This window comes from Girardinichthys multiradiatus, chromosome 7 (assembly GCF_021462225.1).
Source record: "Girardinichthys multiradiatus isolate DD_20200921_A chromosome 7, DD_fGirMul_XY1, whole genome shotgun sequence".
In the NCBI taxonomy this organism is placed as follows: Eukaryota; Metazoa; Chordata; class Actinopteri; order Cyprinodontiformes; family Goodeidae; genus Girardinichthys; species Girardinichthys multiradiatus.
This window is the reverse complement of record NC_061800.1, coordinates 10689121-10714731: the sequence shown is the minus strand read 5'-3', so window position 1 is coordinate 10714731 and position 25611 is coordinate 10689121. Positions and strand designations below refer to the sequence as shown.

General features: G+C 39.6%; 1 protein-coding gene across 10 annotated transcripts in view; it reads left to right on the top strand.

Moving 5' to 3' along the window:
* Positions 1 to 25611, top strand: part of enox1 (ecto-NOX disulfide-thiol exchanger 1) — a 153437-nt gene that overhangs the window by 32354 nt on the left and 95472 nt on the right. For 8 of the 10 annotated variants that reach the window (XM_047370811.1, XM_047370816.1, XM_047370808.1 and 5 more), the window contains exon 2: positions 22735 to 22767. The exons of the other annotated variants lie outside the window; for them this stretch is intronic. The gene's annotated coding sequence lies outside the window, so the exon portion shown is untranslated. The remainder of the gene's footprint in view (positions 1 to 22734; positions 22768 to 25611) is intronic. 10 annotated transcript variants of the gene reach the window in all.

Here is a 25611-nt window from a genome sequence, read left to right as displayed (position 1 = left end):
TGTATTTGTAGCAAAGTGCATTTTTGTCTCAGTGAGAAGGGCTTCTATTCAACAACACCGTGGTTTGTCTGTGTGTTTCTTTGACCATGTGAAGCAATGAATCAGCAGATGAGATTTTCTGAGCTTCGCTGTGAAATGATTTTCATTTTCTCTGAGATATGTTCACATGTTTCTTCAGTGTTTTTTGATGCTGAATTCCACATATTCAGACAAACATGTTAGAAGTGTTATTTTTTTAAAGGCTTTGTTTTGTTTTTATTGTTGCCACAGGTGTGACTTTTACAACTTTTAGCAGTCCATGTCCCATGCCATTTCATTCTCAGTCCAGTTTTGAAATCAACAAAGAAGTTCCATTCCTATTGTTAATATGCCACACTAAAGAGCATGGTTATTTTGCAAGTTCTTTTCACTGGAGTGGACCTTAGTGCCCCAATTGTTTCTGCAAGTCGACAGTCAGCTGAATTTGTGAGTATGTTTCAAATTTCAGCTTGTTTAAAAAAAGAAAAAGTCAATCGTTTGGACAATTTTTTTTGAGGTAAAACAAAGAAACACACACAAAAAAAACAAAAGATTGTTGCGACCACGCTGACTGTATAGAAACAAAAATAACCCTCCCATCCAAAGGGTGGCGATAAACACACAGCAGACATAGAAGCAGAAGATGAAAAACACTTTTCAAATAAAATAGTGTGTAGAGATCTACTGTTATTTCTCTGGAGAAAAAGAATGCAAAAAACTGCATTGATATTCTGGTGGTGAATACATTTATCCTCTTCTATCGCACCTTTAGGGGCTTTGATGAAAACAGTGTATTTCTGAGTGGTTCAACTGAACATAAAATAGGAGTAAGGATACATATTGGTCCGCAAGGTCAAGACGCTCACGTTCATGTCAATGCCTTAATAGAAGTGTGAAGCAGCTCACTCCAAGATGCTCCAATACTGTTCATGTTCGGTGGGAACTAACAGTTAAATGGCCCATTTGTCCCACCAACTAAAGTTCTGATGGGCTCTTGCCCAATATAAGAGACCTTTTAATGTGTGGTCTGTGTCAAGGTATGTAAGATTAATTTCTATATTCCATTGTCATGCCTCTGATCCATCCTATTTTTATTAGCATTTGTAGCTTTCAAACTATTTATTCAGCATTTCCGTATATGTAAACAATAGTTCTGTGATGCAAGACAGATTTCAGACTTCTTCTGACAATAAAGGAATATCGTATCAGATCTTTGACAGATTAAGCCCAGTTGATGTCATTAGCACATGGACTATAATACATAAATGCCCAGTATCAATGTTTACAAAAGAGGAAAAGTGGAGCTGTTCTGACAACAAACTGCACATATGGCAGTAATCACGAACACATAAATGACAAAACTGCATTTTTATAGGAATAGAGGTGTGACCGTAACTTATGCCCCAAGATCTTTCAATAATAAAATGGCAAGATATTTCTCATAAAACTAAAGTCTTTGTTGCAATGTTCTATTCAGTGTTACTATGTGACTTTGTCTTATGAAGTAAGTCAAACCGATTGTAATGAGCCGGATATGAAAGGATGTCTACAACTTGAAAATTCTGCTGTATTTATGTTTGAGGCTCTTATTTCAAGGCAAGAAGGGAAGTTGTTTTTGCTTTGTTCTCACATAAAACTCATCAGGTTACCCAACAGCCTCTACAACAGTTAAATCATCTGTGAGAGAGCTTTGGGAACTCTGTTTAAGAAGGAAACAGTGGCAGTAGGGTGACAGAGCTGATACGAAGCTCTGAGAATACAGTGAATAAAGTATTCTGTGGGAATACTGCCTTTTATGGCCACACCTGAAATGGACTTTAGTGGCTGAGATGCTGAAGGTGCACACAATGTGTTGGTGGGTCTAAAAGAGAGTAACTTTTAAAATGTAGCTTAATCTCAATACATTTTCTAATATCTTACACTTGTAAGCATGGCTTTGGTAGACCAATTGCGGATTCCTTTGAACAGTCCGTGAATTAGAAAAACCTTATTTGTGTACAGTAAACAAGAAATGGTTCATTTTAGTCAACCCAAAATTATATATCGTATTGTCCTTTGAGCTTAAAGTATCATCAGCTAATGGTAACTATAACTGCATAGAAAGCCTTTGTGTCAAAGTAAGTATGAACATAGCCATTAACCAGAACTCAGTGTAACGTCATTTTCAAGAAAATAACCCTCATGGCTGATTTGTTGGAATAGTGGTAGATGTTTTGATTTGCAAGACTCCCATTGGATGTATGCTTCTCCCACTGTTTCTGTTTGTTAAGGGGTTAGTTCAGATTTTTAAAGTGAGGTTGTGTGAAGGTATTATATGTAATAGTTCTCCTCCCATTTGGAGAAAGACCACATATCTCCATGAGCTTTTTGGATGTACTTACTTTCTAACAAGCTCATGGTGAGATGACATCTTTCTACTATGAGTAACAGAGCTATTGCTAATAATATATCTACAGATACTCTCTTCTGAAAACCCGAACTGAGTGTCAACTTAGAACATGTGCTGTCTTTTTTACTATGATCTTCTCTAGTGAGATGGCCTTCACTTTGTTGGTGCTTTCCTGCTTAGTTCCTGTTGTTCTACTCCTTTCCAAATGTCTCCAACTCAGATAACACTGTCTGTGGCTGTGGGTGAGACACACTGAGACAGACTACAAGCAAACCGAGCCAAAAATCACATTTTCAATTAGCTTGTTTAATCAGAAATCACATCAGACAAAGTCATGATTCCTATAATTGGGGAAACAAGAGGTGGTTCTGAAATGCAGCCATGCAGATAATTGGTTGACCCCTGCTGTTCCTGCAGCACTTCTGCTCTGTCAAAACACATTTGGCATCACAAACTTAGCACAGATCACAATGATGTAACGGACCCAGCGTTCTCACAAGTGTAGCTAAACTCTGCTCGTGTGCATGATATGGCACACCCTGCAAAGGCATCAGTTTGACAGCCACGGACAGTGAGGAATGAGGCTTTATTATTGAGCAGACTGCTGTGGACAAAGAAGATGGATAATTACACTGTCCAGTGGTGGGAACAAAAGAGAGAACAAGCTGCATGCCAGAACGCCCGTTTAGACCGATGGCAACATCCACCTCCTGTATCTCTGCTTCTCAGTCCTAATGAGCACATTGCAGGTCCCCTGGTTTCCACTACTAGAAATGCTCATTTGACCAAGTCTCTGCCAGCATGGAGGAAAGCTGAGACCGTGTTTGCACCAGATTTGATGGCCTCTTTAAAGTAAAGTAAAATAAATCCGATTTATAAAGATCTCTCAGTCTGATACCTATTGAAAAGTCCATCTGCCTAGTCAGGTAGGTAACTTATTTTGAAGACGGATTGAGATTATTTAGTATATTTGTCAAAAATAAGATTTATTTAACCATCTGTCAAATTACTCAAATGTAATGAAAAGAGACAAATTCTCAAAAGCCTGTCATGTCCGTTGCCAGTACCAGAACATCAGAGACAAAACCAGGAAGAGTACCATGCTGTGGTTCCACAAGGCTGTTCATTTTCTCAGAATCAATTCCGTTTCTGCTCAAGGGATCCCTTTTCGACAAAATGACCAAGATGTCCAACAGACATCTTGGTCATTTTATACTTTGGATCACTCCATAACTGAATTTGATATGAAAAAAAAAGCGTTGTTAAAAACAGTCACTGACTGATGCTGAGCAAGGTGAGGGTGTGAGGGAAGACCAAAACAAAACTTGGCAGAAACTTCATACAAAAGCTCAGCACAGGTAACAAAAGGCTTCTGATGCTTAAACATTTATCACAACCAAATATCCCAGGTTGGGCTGGGCTTGATTTTTATTCTACTGGGCTTCCCTCTTGGCTTTGTTTAAACTGGACTTTTGCTCTGAGTTAGCATGCACACCAACACATCAGCTGTACTGGAAGGTAGAGTTTCTGGATCAGAAGAGGATTTTTGGGAGACATGTGGCCACTTCACAAGACAGCCAGTTAGAAAAATGCAATCTATCATGTTTTTGCTGCGACACTGGTTAAATTCAGAGAGCAAAACAATTAATGTATTGATGCGGTGTTTATGCCTTTGCTGCTTAGTGCATCTCAATCCTCTGTGGCAATTCATTTCTCTAATCATGCCAGGATGGTAGTTATCATGATAAAGCTTCTGTTTAGTTTGTAAGGTAGTCCTGATGGGACAAATTATTCAATACAGGATTTACCTTTAAAATTAATAGCACACCCTCTTGCTTGTCTTGTATTAGACCAAGTGCTCTGCATGTTAAAATGGCATGTTTACATCTGAACTGCCCTGATGTAGAGCACAGGAAGTCTGAGCTGAATTGGCTAGATGTCAGAGTTCATCTCTCAACCTTTCTAACTGAGGAGAAAAGTAGCCGAAGGGGAGAGAGAGCATAGAGGTTAAATGGGCCTCATTTCTCCTCTTCTTGTGTTTGTGGCCTCCATCTTGTCTGAGTCTGCTGTCTGTGTTATGTAGAGCATGGCTAAGTCACACGCTGACATGTTCCATCTACCGCAGGTGGTTTCAGTGGGACAACTCTGTACTTTCTTTTTTAGGGGGGAAAAACCATCTGTTTTCAGCCAGTGAGCACTGTAGCTGTCATGACTTTATGGGATTCTTCCAAAATAAAATTGATTCTATTAAAAAGAAAATCTTTGACATACTCCCGAAGATGATTACTTCATCCTCAGAAGTCAGACAACATTGGAAGTAACTGTAGAACCTGATCTGTGTTTGGACTGCTTTGATCCTGTGGAGCTTCCTGAGTTATCAGAAATATTAGCTTCATCTAAACTTTCAACTTGTATGTTAGACCCAATCCTAACCAAATAATTTAAGGAAGTGTTCCCTCTGATTACCAGCCCCATTTTAGATATGATTAATCTATCTTTAGTAAATGGATATGTACCACAGGCTTTTAAGTGAGCTGTAATTAAACCTTTACTTATGAAACCTTCGCTTGATCGAGATGACTTAATAAATTACAGACCTATATCCAATCTTCCATTCTTATCTAAAATTCTTGAGAAAATAGTTGCTAATCAAACGTGTGAGCATTTACACAGCAATGACCTTTTTGAAGAGTTTCAGTCAAGTTTCAGAGCTCATCATTGCACTGAAACAGCTCTGCTGAAAGTCACTAATGATATTCTTATGGCCTCAGATAATGGACTTGTCTGTACTGGTTCTGTTAGATCTCAGTGCTGCATTTGATACAGTCGATTACAATATTCTCTTAGAAAGGTTGGAATATGCTGTAGGGATCAGGGGAACAGCGCTAGGCTGGTTTAAATCTTATTTGTCTGACAGATTCCAGTTTGTTAATGTAAATGATAAATAATCCTTAAACTCCAGGGTTAATTGTGGAGTACCACAGGGTTCAGTACATGGGCCAATTCTCTTTACTATATACAGGGGTTGGACAATGAAACTGAAACACCTGGTTTTAGACCACAATAATTTATTAGTATGGTGTAGGGCCTCCTTTTGCGGCCAATACAGCGTCAATTCGTCTTGGGAATGACATATACAAGTCCTGCACAGTGGTCAGAGGGATTTTAAGCCATTCTTCTGGCAGGATAGTGGCCAGGTCACTACGTGATACTGGTGGAGGAAAACGTTTCCTGACTCGCTCCTCCAAAACACCCCAAAGTGGCTCAATAATATTTAGATCTGGTGACTGTGCAGGCCATGGGAGATGTTCAACTTCACTTTCATGTTCATCAAACCAATCTTTCACCAGTCTTGCTGTGTGTATTGATGCATTGTCATCCTGATACACGGCACCGCCTTTAGGATACAATGTTTGAACCATTGGATGCACATGGTCCTCAAGAATGGTTCGGTAGTCCTTGGCAGTGACGCGCCCATCTAGCACAAGTATTGGGCCAAGGAATGCCATGATATGGCAGCCCAAACCATCACTGATCCACCCCCATGCTTCACTCTGGGCATGCAACAGTCTGGGTGGTTTGCTTCTTTGGAGCTTCTCCACACTGTAACTCTCCCGGATGTGGGGAAAACAGTAAAGGTGGACTCATCACAGAACAATACATGTTCACATTGTCCACACCCCAAGATTTGTGCTCCTTGCACCATTGAAACCGACGTTTGGCATGAGTGACCAAAGGTTTGGCTATAGCAACCCGGCCGTGTATATTGACCCTGTAGAGCTCCCAACGGACAGTTCTGGTGGAAACAGGAGAGTTGCGGTGCACATTTAATTCTGCCGTGATTTGGTCAGCCGTGGTTTTATGTTTTTTGGATACAATCCGGGTTAGCACCCAAACATCCCTTTCAGACAGCTTCCTCTTGCATCCACAGTTAATCCTGTTGGATGTGGTTCATCCTTCTTGGTGGTATGCTGACATTACCCTGGATAACGTGGCTCTTGATACATCACAAAGACTTGCTGTCTTGGTCACAGATGCGCCAGCAAGACGTGCACCAACAATTTGTCCTCTTTTGAACTCTGGTATGTCACCCATAATGTGTGCATTTCAATATTTTGAGCAAAACTGTGGTCTTGCTCTGCTAATTGAACCTTCACACTCTGCTCTTACTGGTGCAATGTGCCATCAATGAAGACTGGCTACCAGGCTGGTCCAATTTAGCCATGAAACCTCCCACACTAAAATGACAGGTGTTTCAGTTTCATTGTCCAACCCCTGTATATGCTTCCAATAGGTAAAATTATCAGGCAGCATAGAATAAATTTTCACTGTTATGCTGATGATACTCAGCTTTACTTATCCATGAATCCTGATGTGCCCAACCGGTCAGATAGACTACAAGCATGTCTTGAAGACATAAAAACTTGGATGACTTTAAATTTTGTGCTTCTAAATTCAGACAAGACAGAAGTTGTCGTCTTTGGACCGGAGTCTTTAAAAAACAAACTGCTTAGTCAATCACTTGTCCTGGTCAAAAATAACACCAAGGTTTTTTACTTTATTATCGGAGGTCAATTTAATGCCATCCAGGTTATGTCATTTAAATCCCATATTAAACAGGTTTCTAGGGTTTCCTTCTTTTATCTCTGGAACATTGCCAAAATTAGAAATATCCTGTCCAGGAGTGACGCTGAAAAACTAGTCCATGCATTTGTTACTTCAAGGCTGGACTATTGTAATTCTTTACTATCAGGATGTCCACAAAATGCAGTTAAAAGCCTTCAGCTGATTCAAAATGCTGCAACAAGAGTTCTGATGAAAATTAAAAAGAGAGATCATATTTCCCCTACTTTAGCTTCCCTTCATTGGCTCCCTGTTAAATCCAGAATAGAATTTAAAAGTTTCCTCCTCACATATAAAGCCCTTAATGATCTAGCTCCATCATACATCAGAGATCTGATTGTTCCATATATTTCTAACAGAGCCCTTCGTTCTCAGACTGCACGTTTAATGGTGGTTCCTAGAGTCTCTAGAAGTAGAATGGGAGGCATATCTTTTAATTATCTGGCTCCTCTCCTGTGGAACCAGCTCCCAGTTTTAGTCCGTGAGGCGGACACCCTGTCTACTTTTAAGGCTAGGCTTCAAACTTTCCTTTTTGATAAAGCTTATAGTTGGAGTGGCTTAGGTTATCTTGAGCTATCTCTGTAGTTATGCTGCTATATGCTTAGGCTGATGAAGGACATAATGACCACTTTCACCCTCTTTGCTACATTCTCACACTACTCTCCAATTTTGCATTATTTGCTGTTATTTCAGTTTTTAACTTTATGTTCTCCCTCTTTTCTCTTCCTAGACGCTACATCTGGCCTAATTCTGTCTCTACCTGTGACACCTTTCTGGAGAGGGGCATTGTCCAAGCTTCTGCTGGCAATAACTTAATGCTCACCCTCTACCAGTGATCCACATGGCCCTGTCTTTCAGTGTTTAACCCTTTCTCTCTCCTAGACATGGCAATTGACTGAGCTTTTACAGTGACTAACTCTTTATGCTCTCTTTCAGACTCTAACCTTTTTTTATCTGTTCATTCTTTCTAGGTGAAACGACTAAAGGAGCTACATCCGTTAACATTTACTTTTCCTTCCCATAGAAAGTACTCCTGGATCAGTGCTTCTTTGTTCTCTTTGTGTCTCTGCTCTGTTCTCTCAAACCCCCAGTCGGTCGTGGCAGATGGCCGCTCACACTGAGCCTGGTTCTGCTGGAGGTTTCTTCCTGTTAAAATTGAGTTTTTCCTCTCCACTGTCGCTACATGCATGCTCAGTATGAGGGATTGCTGCAAAGTCATCGCCAGGGACTGTCCACTGTCTCTACATGCTCATTCAGGAGGAGTGAATGCTACAAATCTCCTGACTCGATGCAATCTGCTGGGTTTCCTTAGACAGAAAAACCTTTTATCCAATTTGAATAAATAACTGAATCTGACTGCACTGTTCAATAGTTAGGATTAATTGGAATGTATGTACCTGACTTTTGTGAAGTGCCTCGAGACGACATGTGTTGTGAATTGGCGCTATATAAATAAACTGAACTGAAACTGAACTGTAGCTTTATGCAGTTTTATACACTGCTCAAAAAAATAAAGGGAACACTTAAACAACACAATATAACTCCAAGTAAATAAAACTTCTGTGAAATCAAACTGTCCACTTAGGAAGCAACACTGATTGACAATCAATTTCACATCCTGTTGTGCAAATGAAATAGACAACAGGGGGAAATCTTTGGTGATTAGCAAGACACACTCAATAAAGGAGTGGTTCTGCAGGTGGGGACCACAGACCACTTCTCAGTACCTATGCTTTCTGGCTGATGTTTTGGTCACTTTTGAATGTTGGTGCTGCTTTCACACTCGTGGTAGCATGAGACGGACTCTACAACCCACACAAGTGGCTCAGGTAGTGCAGCTCATCCAGGATGGCACATCAATGCGAGCTGTGGCAAGAAGGTTTGCTGTGTCTGTCAGCGTAATGTCCAGAGCCTGGAGGCGCTACCAGGAGACGTGGAGGAGGCTGTAGGAGGGCAACAACCCAGCAGCAGGACCGCTACCTCCGCCTTTGTGCAAGGAGGAACAGGAGGAGCTCTGCCAGAGCCATGCAAAATGACCTCCAGCAGGCCACAAATGTGCATGTGTCTGCACAAACGGTTAGAAACCAAATGGGGGTTGTGCTCACAGCTCAACACCGTGCAGGACACTTGGCATTTGCCAGAGAACACCAGGATTGGCAAATTTGCCACTGGCGCCCTGTGCTCTTCACAGATGAAAGCAGGTTCACACTGAGCACATGTGACAGACGTGACAGAGTCTGGACACACCGTGGAGAGCGATCTGCTGCCTGCAACATCCTTCAGCATGACTGGTTTGGCAGTGGGTCAGTAATGGTGTGGGGTAGTATTTCTTTGGAGGGCCGCACAGCCCTCCATGTGCTCACCAGAGGTAGCCTGACTACCATTAGGTACCGAGATGAGATCCTCAGACCCCTTGTGAGACCATATGCTGGTGCGGTTGGTCCTGGGTTCGTCCTAATGCAGGACAATGCTAGACCTCTTGTGGCTGGAGTGTGTCAGCAGTTCCTGCAAGATGAAGACATTGAAGCTATGGACTGGCCCGCCCGTTCCCCAGACCTGAATCCGATTGAGCACATCTGGGACATCATGTCTCGCTCCATCCACCAACGTCACGTTGCACCACAGACTGTGCAGGAGTTGGTGGATGCTTTAGTCCAGGTCTGGGAGGAGATCCCTCAGGAGACCATCCACCGTCTCATCAGGAGCATGCCCAGGTGTTGTAGGGAGGTCATACAGACACGTGGAGGTCACACACAATACTGAGCCTCATTTTGACTTGTTTTAAGGACATTACATCAAAGTTGGATCAGACGGTAGTGTGTTTGTCCACTTTGATTTTGTGTGTGACTCCAAACCCAGGCCTCCATTGGTTAATAAATTTGATTTCCATTGACTATTTTTGTGTGATTTTGTTGTCAGCACATTCAAGTTTGTGCAGAACAAAGTATTCAATGAGAATATGTCATTCATTCAGCTCTAGGATGTGTTATTTGAGTGTTCCCTTTATTTTTTTGAGCAGTGTCTAATTCCAGCCTAACAGGCAGCAAAGAAGAGATCAGAAAACAAAGAAAATGAGGAAGACTGGAGGTTTTCTAAGTCACAGTTACTCTATCGTTACTCCATCCTACATATGTGTGTTATAAGGTTGCTAAGCAACAACAGAGTGGTACTATTGCTCATGTTGTGTACTCCTGTACCTTCCTTAAGTTTTGTTTGTGCTGTTGAGTTATTGATCAATCATTAAAAAAGAAAGATTTGTGGCATTTTTCTACCTTAATCATGTTAAACGTTTATTTTGAGTGAAAGAGGCGTGGACTCTTGGGTATGATGTATAATGGTGATGTCTACATCAATGATGAATGATCCTTAATGTCACATTTGAAACTTGAATCACTGTCTATAAAGACAAAACAATGATCTTTAATATAAATTATTCATTAGAATGATGTAAAATTAAACGGTTTACCTCTGTGCAGGCTAGCAAGCCTCTGTGAGGTCATGAAGCTCCTAAATACTCAAACTTCATGGATGCCGACATGATGCTGGTGAGAATAAAACATCACACCAGCATAACTTCATTCTTGTGTGACAACAATCTCAGCATTCATTAAAGAAATGTTTTCCCTCAGAATATAAAGACACACACACAGATAGTCATCGTTCTTATTATATTGCTGTTCTATTGCTTTTTATCCTTTTAATCCCAAAAACACCATATCTACACTTAATTTTAGGCATGTGTGCTGTGTGTGAAATTTGCTTTTACACAACATAGCTCAGGATGACACTGATGTTGACTGTTTTTAACTGCAGTTCTCATGTGTATACCCTAGAGAATGTAGATTCTCTGAACTTGTAGATTTTTAAAAATGGTTCCAACATTTACAAATCCAGCATGTTTCACAATAGACAGAGCCTGAAAGCTCGAAGGATAAAACAGAACAACTTTGCTTTATTCTTTCAAGCCTTCATGTTATGTGCTGAAATTCTCACTATTTTGCTCTCCCACTGCTGGACTGACTATCAGACACATGTCGACTTGTTAAAGAACATCTTTCCTTTAAAATGGCTTCTTACAGCACTGTAAGTAATATAGCTATTTTTGATTCTACTTCCCTCAGTAACAACTTCCACTCTAAAGAGTGTTCTTGTCAGCGTGAGCTGTTAAACTCTTAGTGTGGTGATCAGGAAAGGTTTGGATGTTTGAGTTTTGAACAGGCCGGTCACCAGTCAATATTTCTCCATTTCTTGGAGCATTTCTCCTTGGAGAAAGTATCCCAGTGAAACGATAATACCAGTTTTGCATCATCCTTTTCATGCATGAAATAAAACCATATTGGAAATGAAATAAAAACTGATTTTCCAGGAGTACGGTTTTGATTTCAGATTAAATTCTGGTTTTGATATGTTTAAATCTTTAGTAGTCTGACTGATGACCTAACAAAATAAACGTAGCTCTTCTGTTAAAGGAACTATCCGTAATCCTGCACAAATTCAAACCATGAGTGAGAAGAACAGTATATTTTGAGGTGTAAGCCCCGCCCCCAACCGTTTTTCCCCACAAAAAACCCTCCTCCTCTCCTTCCTGGTCTCCTCCCAGTCGACATGCACAAGACTAAATACGCGCCACAAGCTCGTGCACGGTCCTCCGGGAGAAACAAGGCTTCATCGAGGGACTTCGTTTTCTTTGACATAAAAATGGTTACATCTCGGATAAATTATTTTTTAGGCAGTGGAGGTATCGCTACATTCCCTCGTGCTTCGGCTCCGCCGCTCATTGTGTCATTGGCAGAGAACAGTCGTCTTGTGTTGTCCCCAGTTCACTGCTTATTCCTACTAAAAAAAGCATGATTTCGCTCCATTGCGCAATCAATTAGTCGATTGTTATCAAAATGCATCTTTTAGTTCATAATACATCCTGTAAAAAATTTTCTTAACCAGACAAAAATAATTTAATGTATAGTTCCTTTAAGGTCATGCTTCTACATAAATGTGTTTCCTTCATCAGCCACCAGCTTGGAAAGAAACATTTTACATTTTTCTCACTGCTTCCTCCTTTTTTAGGATTGTCTCCATGTTTCTTTGTGTGTGTGTACATTTGTGAGAAATCTTTAACCAACCATTGAACCCGCAGGGCCTCTCAGGATAAAAACACATTTTCTCTTGCACTTTCTCTTATCTTTTTCTAATTTTGTCAAACACACATACATACATTCGCATGCACACAGGCTTTCAACACGGCAGGGTTATTTTTCCATGCAAAGGCTGTAATGTGTGCTGAGCGGTGCAGTGATATTCAGCTGAAAGGGGGGGATGGTTTAAATTTTAATGAGTTATGCAGGAGGAAGCCCGTTATTTTATTGGAAACACTTGGGTGCACAGGGCAAAATCTATAATCCTCTTTATTGGAGGGAGTCTCTGTGGATGTCCTATGGGACTGCCATGCAGTGTGCGTGGGAGTGGTGGAAGTGATGGAGCAGCAATCTCTTTGTTCTCATTCAGGAATATTTCCATTTGAGCTCACAGGGATAATCAGCTGTGTCTCATGTAAAGTAATAAGTGCACGTTGACTTATTTCAGAATTCAATTTGAGCTTTGAGCATCAAAAGCAGATATTTTTCTTTACTCGTCCATATGATTTATGTATGTGGGCTTGTGAGACCATGCTGTAATTGGACATGATTAAAGTCAGAGCTGCAGCCTGCAGTGAACATGAGGCAGCAGCAACACATTCTCCCACACTTGACAAATTATAATTTAACACAATATAAGAGCGAGCCTAAGAATTGCTCCACCCTCACAGACTATACACAGCCCTGAGTTTAAGATTAAGGCACTTTAGATGTTTTTATTTCTGTCAGTCATCTCTTTCATGACTGCAGATTCATTCTGCACTAATACCATGGGCCAAAAATAAAGCTGGAGTCATAAAACTAGGATAAAAAAAGCAGCAGATGGTCTGACCCCCACAGAGCCCTGAACTCAACACATCATGCGGGGCATCCCAATTCCCTTAACTGCATCCCAGTTTCCTTCACATGCATCCACTCCTTTCATCTAAGTCTGTCCAGATGAAGACGTGAGGAGCGTGTTAATGAAAAGAGTGAAGAAGAGAAAATGTGATGTGTACAGTGAGGTTTAAGCCATCTGAGTCTCCTAATGGAAATGAAAGAAGAGTGTCTTGCAAAAGTATTGATATCCCTTGAGCTTTTTCACAATTTGTCATGTTCCAACCTCAAGCTTCACTGCATAGCAATTAGAATTTTTGTCTTGGACTGTGCAGGATCTAGAAAACTATAGTAATAATTTTATTATGAAGAATGAATTTGTGATAATTTAATAAAAATATCAAAAGTGTGTTTGTATTCAGCCCACCTTAGTCAACATTTTACCAAACCACCTCTTGCCACCATTTAGGATATGGCTTTACCCGTTTCACACATCTAGAGACTTAAATTTTTTCCCACTCTTGTTGAAAATTAGCTAAAGCTCAGCTTGAATGCTTCTTGAAAAACAAAGAATAAAACAAAAAAATAGTTCTAAAATATCTTGTCTTTTTCTGAGCCGAATATAGGGTTTCACCCCTAGTACCCAGTGATAACTTTGTGAAGATAAAAAAAAAAAATTTGTTAAGCTGACGACAGCTTAAAATATAATGAAATGGCATTTACACGAGCCCCCTTAAAACTGTTTTGAACCTGGATTTGTTTGGTAGAAATTAATTTTGGTCTTGGTTCTGCTTGGATTAGCGTTAGCATCTGGGAGCAACTAAGCTTAAATCACAGCGAGAGCTACCTACTTCAGCTGAGGTGTGAGATAACTCACTTCAAAAGAACTGAAGCATCTCTTTAGTACAATGTCTTAAATGTTATAATGCTGACTTTTTACTTCCTAATATTTATTTATACTCTTTATATAACTCTTGGACAAATAGGAATCAGTGTGCCTGCTCAGTGGCAGGTGAACACAGGAAGAAAAGCAGAAGTAGAAGCACAGCTCTTTCAGAAGTTCTGTGGGCGGGATTCTGTGCATGAATCTGGGAACATGTCAGCCATTACATTATAGTACTGAGTAGGGACCCACTTTTTCAACTACAACAGCAATTCATTAGGGAAGTGACTTCATTAGGCCTCTAAACGTCAGCTATAGTGTTTGACACAGGCGGTCTTTAGAAGATCATGTAAGTCCTGCAGATGGGACCTCTTTTTTCATGTCCACAGTTTATATGTAAACCAAAATCATCACCTCAAACCCATTTTTGTGTATTCCCCCCCCCCCAAACCATCAAACCATTTTTGCTGTGCGACAGGGCACACTGACCTGCTGAAAGAGTTTTATACCTCACCTACCTGCTCAATGATTGGAGCATGTCTGTACACAAACTTATATGATGATGGATGAAATGCAAGGATTCAAGGCTGATAATGTCTGTTTTATGTAAACGGTCAGTATCGGACTAATTTAAGCCGGCAGGCATAACAAACTAGCTGTCAGGAGACTAATTCATCTGTATGAGGTGATTTAAGGCCTGTACAAGATTAGATAAATTAGTTTTTTCACTCAAGGTGGTGAAAACAAGAGCAAAGCTCTGTCTGGCCTGGACATTTCACAAAAACTTTAGTGCAGAACTCCTGGGAAGTCCGCATAGTTCCCTCCTACTGCACCGATGTCAGGTAGTAGCCACGTCCACTTAACGTTTCAATCCAGTCACTCAGTTATTCTTCAATATCAAACAAGAAAAAAGTTTTGCATATACTATGTCCCAAGAACAACTGTAACTCTTAAACCGGGCCTGCAAGAACAGAACAATGTCATTTGTTCTCTGTTTATTGAGATAACAATTAGGCCTTTTCTCTCAAGGTAATAAAGCTATAAACAGACACTGCAACAACTGTCTTTCTGTATGGAGTGTGTACATTCTCCCCCTGCATGTGTGGGTTCTCTCTGGGTACTCTGGCTTCCTCCCACTGTCCAGAAATATGACTGTTAGGTCAATTGGTCACTCTAAACCGCCCTTAGGTTATGAGTGTGCATGCATGGTTGTTTGTCTTGTGTGTCTCCGAGTTGCCCTGTAATGGACTGGTGACCTGTCCAGGGTGTACCCCGCCTCTAGCCCAATGACCTCTGGAGATGGGATCCATTTCCCCTGTAACCCTGCCGGGACAAGTGGGTATAGACAATGGATGGATGGATTTTGTCTTAAAGTATTCACGACAGCACTTTGCTATGCGAGGTCATATGTAATTCAGCTGGACATTCATGTGTTACCTTAACTAGTCAATCATCTACAAGGCATGATTTCAGCTGGATTTAGTGAGGTTTAATGCAGCCAAGCAGCCTCCCAGCCCATGCATCAGAGCTAAAGTGAGTGCAGCCAAGTGTTTGGATTGCCACTTACAGAGCAAACCAGCCCTTCTGTGCACATCACATCAAATAATGGACTCTGCCGGTCCTCATTGTTCTTTGGGAAAACCTTGATCACACACATTTTCCAACAGTAAAAGCTTAAAACTGGTCTCTGTTTGTTACTGAGAATAGCTTTCAGTTTCAGATCAGCACAAAGGAGGGAGCTATGATTTGGATACTGATGAAACCTCCTCTATTGAATCATTGTGAGAAAAATAATCTGTAATTAAAAAAGATGTTGGTATTTAACTCCTGTCAGAACAATAGATTTTAATTTTTCATCCAATTCCTTTAACAGATGTTTTGCCAAATTTTGTGAAAATGTCCAAAAAACACAATGTTCTTATTGGTGGTTTAAAAATCTCTAAAGATTCCTTTCAGTTTTCATTGAAGGTTAACTGAGGACAGCCAACACTTCTGGGTTAACTAGGGACTCACTGTGACATTAGATCTCCCAGTTGGCCTTAGAGTTGATTTTCCGGGAGAAGCTGGAAATGTTGCTGGAAATGGGAAGGTCTGGGTTATTTCTCTGCCCCATCTACTGCTGTGTCTGTGGAATACAGCAAGTGGTTTACTCAATAGGATGTCTCTCCTATGTAAAATGCTAACTTTGACCTCCAAAGTCAGATCCAAGAGTTAAGAAAGATGTCACACCTAATTTAACTTTGTTCTGGCTGTAAGCAGACAACCAGGGGAGTTTGCTAATGGCAGTGCTCAGGTACGCTGCTTTAAATGTTCAAAAACAAATGAATCTTTTATTGAGGTAGCATAATGTCCCACTTAAAGTTTGAGACGAAGCCTGCCTTTTATTAGACTGCATGTATTCAGGGTGGGGCTCACATGTAAAGAAATTGTTTTTTTTTGGATGTGTTTGCTACAGCTGATCACAGTATCCAGAAACATTAAATTAGTTTGTATTTGCTTTGTGTGTTAGTATTCCATTCTTCCTGTCACTCATCAAAGTGAGAAAGACAAGAAAAAAATCTCATTTACGTAAGGTAGATGTGTGATCTTCATAGGTCTTAAAAACAGTTACTCAACTACACTTGCCCATATCTACAGTCAGATTGGAGACAAAATGATTATGAAGTTCACCTTTTAAACTCGCCTAGTATCGTATATTAGCTATTTTACATCTTCCATGATTATCAGATGCTGAACTCTCGTAGGTTTATAAACAAATCATCTGTGGTGTATTATGTTCAGCCGTTATCTTCTGAACTTTGTGCTGAGACGGAGAAGAAAATGCAGCTTTCTTTTAAATAGCTTCTTACATCGTGGGGCTTCCTCTGACTTCATGGTAGCGCTTATTGTGGTGCATTCACTGATCAGAAGCAAAATCTGATTTTTGAGTTTCTGATCAGCTGGTCACCAGTCATGGCCAATCAAGCTGACAAATGACAGATTCTGATGCATCTCTAGTTGCAACTTCATCTCTTTGTCTAACGCAGTGTGTATATAGACATCCATGCATGGTCTCTTTTGTTTGTTTTTGTCTTTTTTCTTTTTGCTTATTATAAACCTGTTGTATCCTGATCAGGTTTGAACTGAATATTTAGCTGTGCAGTTCTTCCTCCTTCTCCTCTTTCTTCATCCTGGTGTCATTACCAGTGATTTATTTGAGGGCCCGCTGGAACACTGATGGTGCCAATAGGTGTGACGCGGGTACATAGCCTCAGCAGCCGCCCTCCTCACTTAGTCTGCTCCACATTGTGATTGATCAGTGCAACACAGGGTTATAAAGAGACAACACACACACACACAATTAGGGGAGGTGTTTTTGTTTTGGGGGACAAGAGCTATTGTAACAGCAGTACTGTGTGATGAATAGGGGGTTTCTCTATGGAGACCTGGACGTTTGTCTTGGATTTCTCGCTTTGTGCTCAGTATTCAGCTGTAAACATGTGTGCTAAACAATTTATTTTCAATCAGATAAACACGTCCAACTCTATTATGGCTTCCTCCTGTAGCATGAAGGGAAATGCATAGCTCTGTATATCATTTATAAAAACGATTGTCTATTGGAAGCTTGTTGTTTCCTTTATTTGTCTGCTGCAGTTTAAATCCAGTAATTATGAGGGAGTCGGATCATCACTTTGGTTGGATTTAAAATCCATTCTGTTCCTAAACACTCCAAGACAGCTGAAAATAGAATAAGTGGATAACAAAACCATACAATATTGACTGCTGTTTACAAATCTGAATGTGTGTTAAAGGGGGATTTCATAGGTTATTCTGTGTCTTTATTTCATTTTAGCAATTTAAACCGGTGCTTAAATTTCAAGCACTCAAAAATGCCTCAGTACCCATTCCACATTGTAAAGAAATCGTGATCATTCCATTGAATGCTAATAAGTAGCATGCTTATAATTAAACTAAATAATATTCTGGTCATATGTGTTTGGTTGGTTTAAACTACAATTAAAGTTTAGCTCAGTTTATTAATGTAGTGCCAATTTACAAGACAACCATCAATCATAAAAAAAGCAAAATTATATAATCACATCAACCAAAAACACAAACATTGAAATTCAGCTACATATAGTCCAGTTATATCCATATTATAATAGAGTTTCAGGCTATAACTGTTAACAATCGAAGGAGGCGCAGTGGATTAGATTGAGTCATTGACTCTAATATATTGCAGCAATCCCCTATGCTAAAATATTTTATCTTGTTTGATTTTACAAAAAAATATATATAATCCTGATTATTTAAAATTAATATTCATTGAATTGAAGTGCAATACATTTTTCTTAAAGAACAATGAATTGCCTGAAACACATTTTTTCCCTGATATCTTCTTATTCAGTCTACCCTTTAAAAAAGTACTGTATGTATTGAAATTTATTATATTGTTAAAAAGAAAACAGAAATAAAAAAAAATTGTTTACCTTTTTGAAAACTAACAAAAAACTGAACTGAAAGTAAATAAAAATACATTAAAATTTATAAAGAAAAAATAAATTCTAAATAGCTAAAACAAGATCATCAATGATTGTCATGCATCATGTATGATAAATAACTCAAGATTTTTACCAGACAGATTTTAGCTCACGGAGCTACTGAAAGGCATAATTTAGGGAAATATCCTTCATAAATTCCAGTCACTTTATGTATTAGTTGCTCTAAGATCTCTGTGTTTACATTTCAAATGGTTGCATAGATATATAGTGTGGCCAATTGGTGCGGACACCAGTAAGTGCAGAAAATCTTCCACATCATGTGTTTTTGATCTGCATCTGTGCCATAGAATCTAAAGAGATCACACAAAAACAAACTGACTCTTCCTTTGTTGTTTGCTAAATTTAGTTGCTGCAGTTGTCGCTTGTGCTAGTCATGCTCCTTCACTATCTCATTCGCTTGCAGTTTTGGTTGACTAACATTTTGTGACTAACTTTGAGGTCATCATCATTTTGTGGTTCCATAGTGTTGACAATATTCCATTTCTAAACCTCTTCATCTACTCTTAACATGGGTGTGCACCATGGAGATGTAGTCTCCCCCTTCCTGTTCAATGGGGTCACTGTGCAAAAGGCAGCAGGTGTGTATACTTAGGCATAAACCAGTTAGTGATGGATCTCCTGTTTGCTTACAACAGTACTGTTTTTTCTGATGATGATGTACATGCTGCAGATATCTCAAACAGCATTACCTTTATGCTGCCCACCTTTATACCCTAATTAGTTTTGAGAAGACGAAAGTTCTGAGAAGGAATGTTTTCACAGCTCATGAGGACGCTTTACCTCCCTAAAGACCAAGATACACCCCTTCTCCTATCCTTTACAGATCTAAGACCTGCACCATTCTCATACAAGGTTTTTGCAAACAGGCTGATTAAGACACAGATGGGGTAGGGATGGGTACCTTTCACATTTGAACTGATACAGCACCGATACCCAGTACCTGGAAATTGATATTGATACTCAACGGTACCAGTTTTCAGTACTTTTGTGTGTTTATGTGGTAATAGATGTTAATTTGTTTAATCTCAAAATGTTTAAATTTAATATATTTATTTCTCAATATATAAACTTTAATGAATATATCCAAACAACATCCAGCTGTGTGTATTGTAACATCTCAGTTGTTTCAAACATTTCTTCTCCCATGTTGCTGATGACAAGCCGCTCACTGATGCTGCGTGCTAACTGTGTAGAATGCTAGAGTTGTAGCCGTAGATCTGAGGCTGTTGAAAATTGTGCTCTCTTCAAATCTTGTGCTTCACTAGGTGCTTCCTCAGATTAGAAGGATTCCTGCTGCTGGCCTTGCACTTTGTGTCTCAAATATTACAGCAAGTGCAATCTCCACTGCATTTTGAAAAGTGGAGCCATACATTCTAGCGTTTTCTATCAGCCATGCTTGCTTTGACTGTAGCGGCGGCTATTAACAAAATTACGCTCTTGCGCGTCCAATGCTGTGTCTATGTCCGGCATGGAAAATCACCCATTCTTCCACTCCCTCAGTGTCATAATGATGTGTTTAGGTATCAAAACAAGGAACCATTTGATTTTAAGTCAATTGGGATTAGGTAGTGCCAACGGAAGTACCTGTAAAAGTACCGAATTCGGTACCCAGCCGTAAAATGAGGTCTCCTAATCAGATCTTTGTAGTCTCTCAACATGACTCCAAGCAAACAAAACTATCCTAGAACGATGCCTAAGATAAACTGAAGAACAAGTTTAGAAATACACACTGCAGTAGTTTGGCCACATCTACTGATTGAAAAGTCACCAGTGCACTAGAGAGTCCAATATAAGGGACTAAAGAATAGCCGTTTTTCACAGCTGTATCAAAGCTGTGAAACAATCTAAATATGTTTTTGGAAACAAGGACATTGTATAATAAAGGTAAGTGCAGCAGCTTGTTAGTGATGACTATAGATTCAACACTTGAGTGGGTTTGCATTAATAGGTCATTAATACAGGAGTTTTCCCAGCACAGCCTTATGTTTGTTAGCAAATATTTAATTTAAATACATCTACACTTTTCAATAAGCTCTTGTCTTGCTCCTACCAATAATGTTTTGATGCAGTGTAGTTTGATTAAATATTAGGCTAACATTAGCACTTATGGTTGTCCTTTCTTCAATAATTCAGCTCCCAACATATTTCTTTGACGATCCAGATAATTGTGTGAACTAATGTTTTATACATTCAAACATCTTAACAGTCTGGGGCTAGTGTTTCAGCTGCTCTCTAGTCAACTGTTTCTAGAACCAAAAGCTGACTGGAGATATGTAACGACAGTGCTCTGAATAGGTCCCATGACACAGACATGGAGGTGCAGCAGCCAACACAGTCTGACTTTCACACTCAGCATCATTGTAAAGGGTAAAAAAACGAAGATTGTACAGGAAAAGCCACTCGTAGATAAACAAAACACCGTGCATGCTCTCTAATACTGTTCATATATAAAAGCAGGCAGCACAAATTGCAGAGGGTGCAGCCGACATAATTTCAGACAACAGCGACAGATTAAGGGATGTTAGACATGGACTGTGTGACAGGTGGTTTCACCTTTCTGTTGACAAAGTCTTGGAACGTTTTGAACTGGAACTGTGGTGTATTTCTGTCCCCTGTGCTGCTTTGAATGCCTTTGCTATTTTCCAGACATTTAGTTTTATGTTGACATTCCCTTAAAATGAGAAATACATGCCTTTGAAAACTCAACCATTTTTTGTCAGGACATAAAAATGCAAAGTATAAAGTAGAAACTTATTTAATTTTAATTTTCTCCTTCCGGATCATATTTTTTAAAATCAATGTCCAGAAACAATTGGACAATTAAAAAGAGTGAGCTGAAAAAGACCAGCAAATCATCAGTGGTTCCACTTGAAGAGCACATGTCAGTCATCTCAACAGTGTCCAGTCCCAACCTGTGACAGCCTACTGGCGCTGTCCTCATGCAGGGAGAAGCTGCTGGAAAACTGGTCTGCTTCATTCCAGTCTGGACTGCTTTGGCTCGAGATGGTTTCTGCCATATGGCCGGCTCTGGCACTAACACCCTGTACTCTTCACTTGGCTGAACATTAAACAACAGACAGTCACTCTCTACTCAGAGGCAGCACTTTAATTGTCATCTGCTACTTTTAAGGTCTTTAAAACTGTTTTCTTACACTTTCCTCATTTAACAAGAACCAGGAAATGATCTCACTTACACAGTCATTATCTCATCAAGGTTCAGTTTTACACAACCTACTGTGAATATGGCTGATGACAAACTCATTGGGCTTTTTTTTATACTTCAAATTGAATTATACAATTTAATCAAGCAAATATGTTTCTAAGGGTCCTCACAAGAAATGAATGTATTCTGTTCTGTTCACTCACATTGAGACTCTTCAGTCACTAAACCAATAAATGTTGTAACTTTCATTTATCTCATTTTAACAAAATCCGATTTAACTGACACGTGCTCCATAACATGATGTACATTAGTAACATGCAGGCGTATCTTCTTCCGTAGAAGATCTGTACTGTCTGTGAGTAAATAATTAAAACTCTGCTGTGTAAAGTTTAATTGTCTCTATGTGCCCTAGGGCCATGTTCACACTGCCAGGACAGCAGGACCAGTCTCTATCCCCTCATTCTTTTGCTGCTTTAATGTGAAATACTAAAAACCAATCAGAATAGAGTTTCCTTTCATCACCAAATAACCTGTCATAAGAACTTTTGGGGGATCATCTGGAATTCATCATATGGCTCCCCACCAGGCAGATATAGAATACAGATGATAATAATTATATATTGTTACATATGTGACATACATATAATATTACTATTTCTACTATAGTGTGTCATGCCATTTCAGATATTCAGTTTGAGGTCTAAAACAATCATTGGTGGGATTCTAATTAGTTCAATGATTCAACCATACTGTCAGAGAGATCATAAAGATGAAGCTGGCTTTTTTTCCACCAGCTTTGACAGATAATTTGTTGTTCCTCCCTGCACTTTTACTGCTTCTGTTGTGAGTTTCTCTTGCACCATTCTTATTTAGAAAGGTCAACGCTGCCCAGCTGGTGCTCAGTGTGCGCATCTGTGCTCACCCTCAGGATGCAATAAATTGTACTGCTGTTTTATTAGCGACTCACCTCCTCCATCAGCTTGGAGTCCTGCACATGCACATTAACATCCACAGAGCCAGTATGTTGCTTCAGGGACTGGGAGGGAGGAGATGATGTCATGGCTAAAAGCTGAACAAATCTCACAATGCACATTTGTTTCATTAGGATGCTATGACAGCTTCAACAAAGAATGGTTGAATAAGTAGAACCTCTCTGTTTGTTTCCACAGAAACCATCAGACCTGAGGTGGTGCTGCACAGCAGTAAGTCAAGTTTTATCTTCATGCTTCATTGTTTTCTTGAAATGTTTATGCTCATTATAACCATATTGATGGTGTGGTGTGTTAATGGAAAACTGTCATTGGGTTCGATCAGCTGTTGGGATGGCTGGTCTTGCTGCGATGCAGTGTTTTTCGTCCAGCCTGCATGCTGCGTTTACAGGTGGAGTCTAATGCATTCAACTTGTCAACCCTTTCTATCGGTACTGTAAAGCCAGGAGGCATGTAAGCACTTACTGTCACTCATCATGCAGGGGGGATTTTCAGTGTTTGGTCTTCTGCATTTTATTATTTTATCAGTCCAGCTACAAATGGTTTTACTTGAGGCCCTAAACTGAAAGGTACTGCAGTTTTGCACATTTATGTTTTGCTAAAAAAGCTAAACTTCTCTTTCTTGAGTGGGAAGGATGCAGTCTCTGCAAATCAGCACAGGTTTTTCCTAAAACATTTTCCAGGTATCGGAAACTGAATGAAGATTTGGCAAACTTACACAACAACGATTAATTTTAGTGACCTCCTATCAGGTGAACGAGGTGTCATTACTTGCTGTATTTACAATTGTCCTTAGCCAGGGGTTTAAACAATACTTGGACATAAAGTGGAACACACTGATGCCTTGGAAATATCAGACTTCCTCATACATAAAAAAAAATAATCTGCATCTCAACCTGATCAGCTATGACCAGTGACCAACCAGTAAAAATTGCACTGATCTTTGTTGATTTAGTGAACGCATCATACCTAAGTGCTAACACTTGGCACTGACAACAACACTCTTTGGTATGGAAGTTGGGAATTGAAGGAAACTGACTCGGTTTACATTTTTCAGCATCACTAAGTTGTTTAAAATGAAATGAAGACATTTTGGCAGTTTATTCAGACTGCTACCACAAAAAGCTAGACTTCAGTGAGTGTTGGTTCTTTTGCTCCTTGGGGGCGTTTGGTTGAAAGCACTACAGGTCCTATCGACCCATTGCTGACTTCAGGAGATGAAAGTAACTGAATATATTACAGCAAAGCTTATCTGTGCTGTTTTTTTCCACCCTGGTCTATCATGGAATACAGTGGATTTGCAAATGTTGAGTCTTTTGGAAATCTTGTGGTTAAGGTAAGGTCATCATTCTGTAGGGAATACTCACTGCAGTAGTGCATAAGACAACACTCAATATAATACAAGCAACCTAACCATTTTATTCTTAAGAGCATCAGTTCAATTAGACCAAATTGAATTCATTTCTCTATGAGCAAAAACAAAATGTTAGTCTACTGCACTTTGGCCTTGGTCGCCTGTGCCTCCGACCAGATGGGAGTGAAAAAAAATTCCTATCTAAAATGAATAGAATAGATACCTCATTGTCCCAACAGCAAAATGTTGCTCAATGGGTAAACGCTTGGCTCTGGCTACATCAACTTCTAAACAAACTTAACAAAATGAAGAAAAACAAACAAAAAAATAGCAGCAACATCCTCTGCAATTCAGTGCATATTAAGCAATTTTACACCATGGTTTTCCCAATTTCAGTAGATATAATGAATACATATCACTTTAAAACATGAAAGAGACATACAGGTTCTAACTGCTCAGACCTGCTGATCATAAAGGGAACCATTTTTAAAACCTGTTGCTTCAACATTTGATTAAGAAACTAATTGCTTTTAGTAAACAAGGACTGTTTTGTTCTGTTTAGCTGCAGCTTCTACCTGAGTGTAACAGTGTAGGAGCAGCTTCAGATCAGCAAGAATACTCTTTGCTCTGTTAGCAGATCTCTGTTTATAGATTGGTTCTAACCTATCCAAACTAATGTCCAGCAGCTTGCTGGCAGTAGTTACTATTTTCCTCTGTGTGTTTTTTATCTAACTGTAGTCAACAGAGGACATACACATTACATTGCACATTGAGACATTACCACTGGGAGAGACCATGCAACGGCTTCAACAAGCTTGAAGAATTATCTGTAAAGCTCTACGTCTTTGCAAACCTTTCCTGCAGTTGAGTTCGGGCCAAAGGTGAGATTCTTATCCACCACAGTTTTCCAGCATTTGTAACAGCCCTCGCTTTCAGTAGGTGTGACTTTTATTGTAAATGGAGCTGCTGAATGGAATGGCTTCCCAAAGTCGATGGCTTTGTCTTTGGTTTTGTCGACATTTATCTTTAGGAAATTAATGTCACATAAATCCACAAAGTAACCAACCCATGGCCCATAATAAACTTCTTCATCCTGTTGCAGTCTAATCGAAAGTGTCATCTCCAAACCTAAGGAGGTGTCTGTTTACTTCTTAAGTCATTGGTGTAGAAAATGTATAGTGATTGGACATGGCACATCCTCTGGGTCAATCTATGGATGACAGCAGCTTCTAGGACTGGACCAATAACTACATTGAGCCTGCATGTTAAAAAGCCTAGTGTCAATTTCACCAATTCAGAGTGGGAAATAAAAGTAGACAAAAGTTTGTTTGCCAAAATCTGGGGGAAACGAGTCTAGAGGTTCTCTAAGGGGTCAGGGTTTGATATGCAAATAGGCCCTAAACTTTAGGGGTCCAAACGTTTTTGATTCATTTTTCAAAACATTTCATCCCCATTGAAGTCAAAGCTGCTGGCTGAAGTCACTTAGCAATGGTAACAGTGCGAATCACTAATATAAATTTTCATGAATTGAAAGTGTTTGAGTTTTTTTTAGGGTTGTTCCTCTTTTCATGATTATTTCCAGATGATGCTTTAGTTCATTCCTTTAGGTTTTATTTCTTGTCCTGTTTATGGTGCATTTTATGTTCTGTTACTTTTGTAATAATTTCCTCCAGCTAGATTGTGTCCTTGAATTTCTGTTTAGT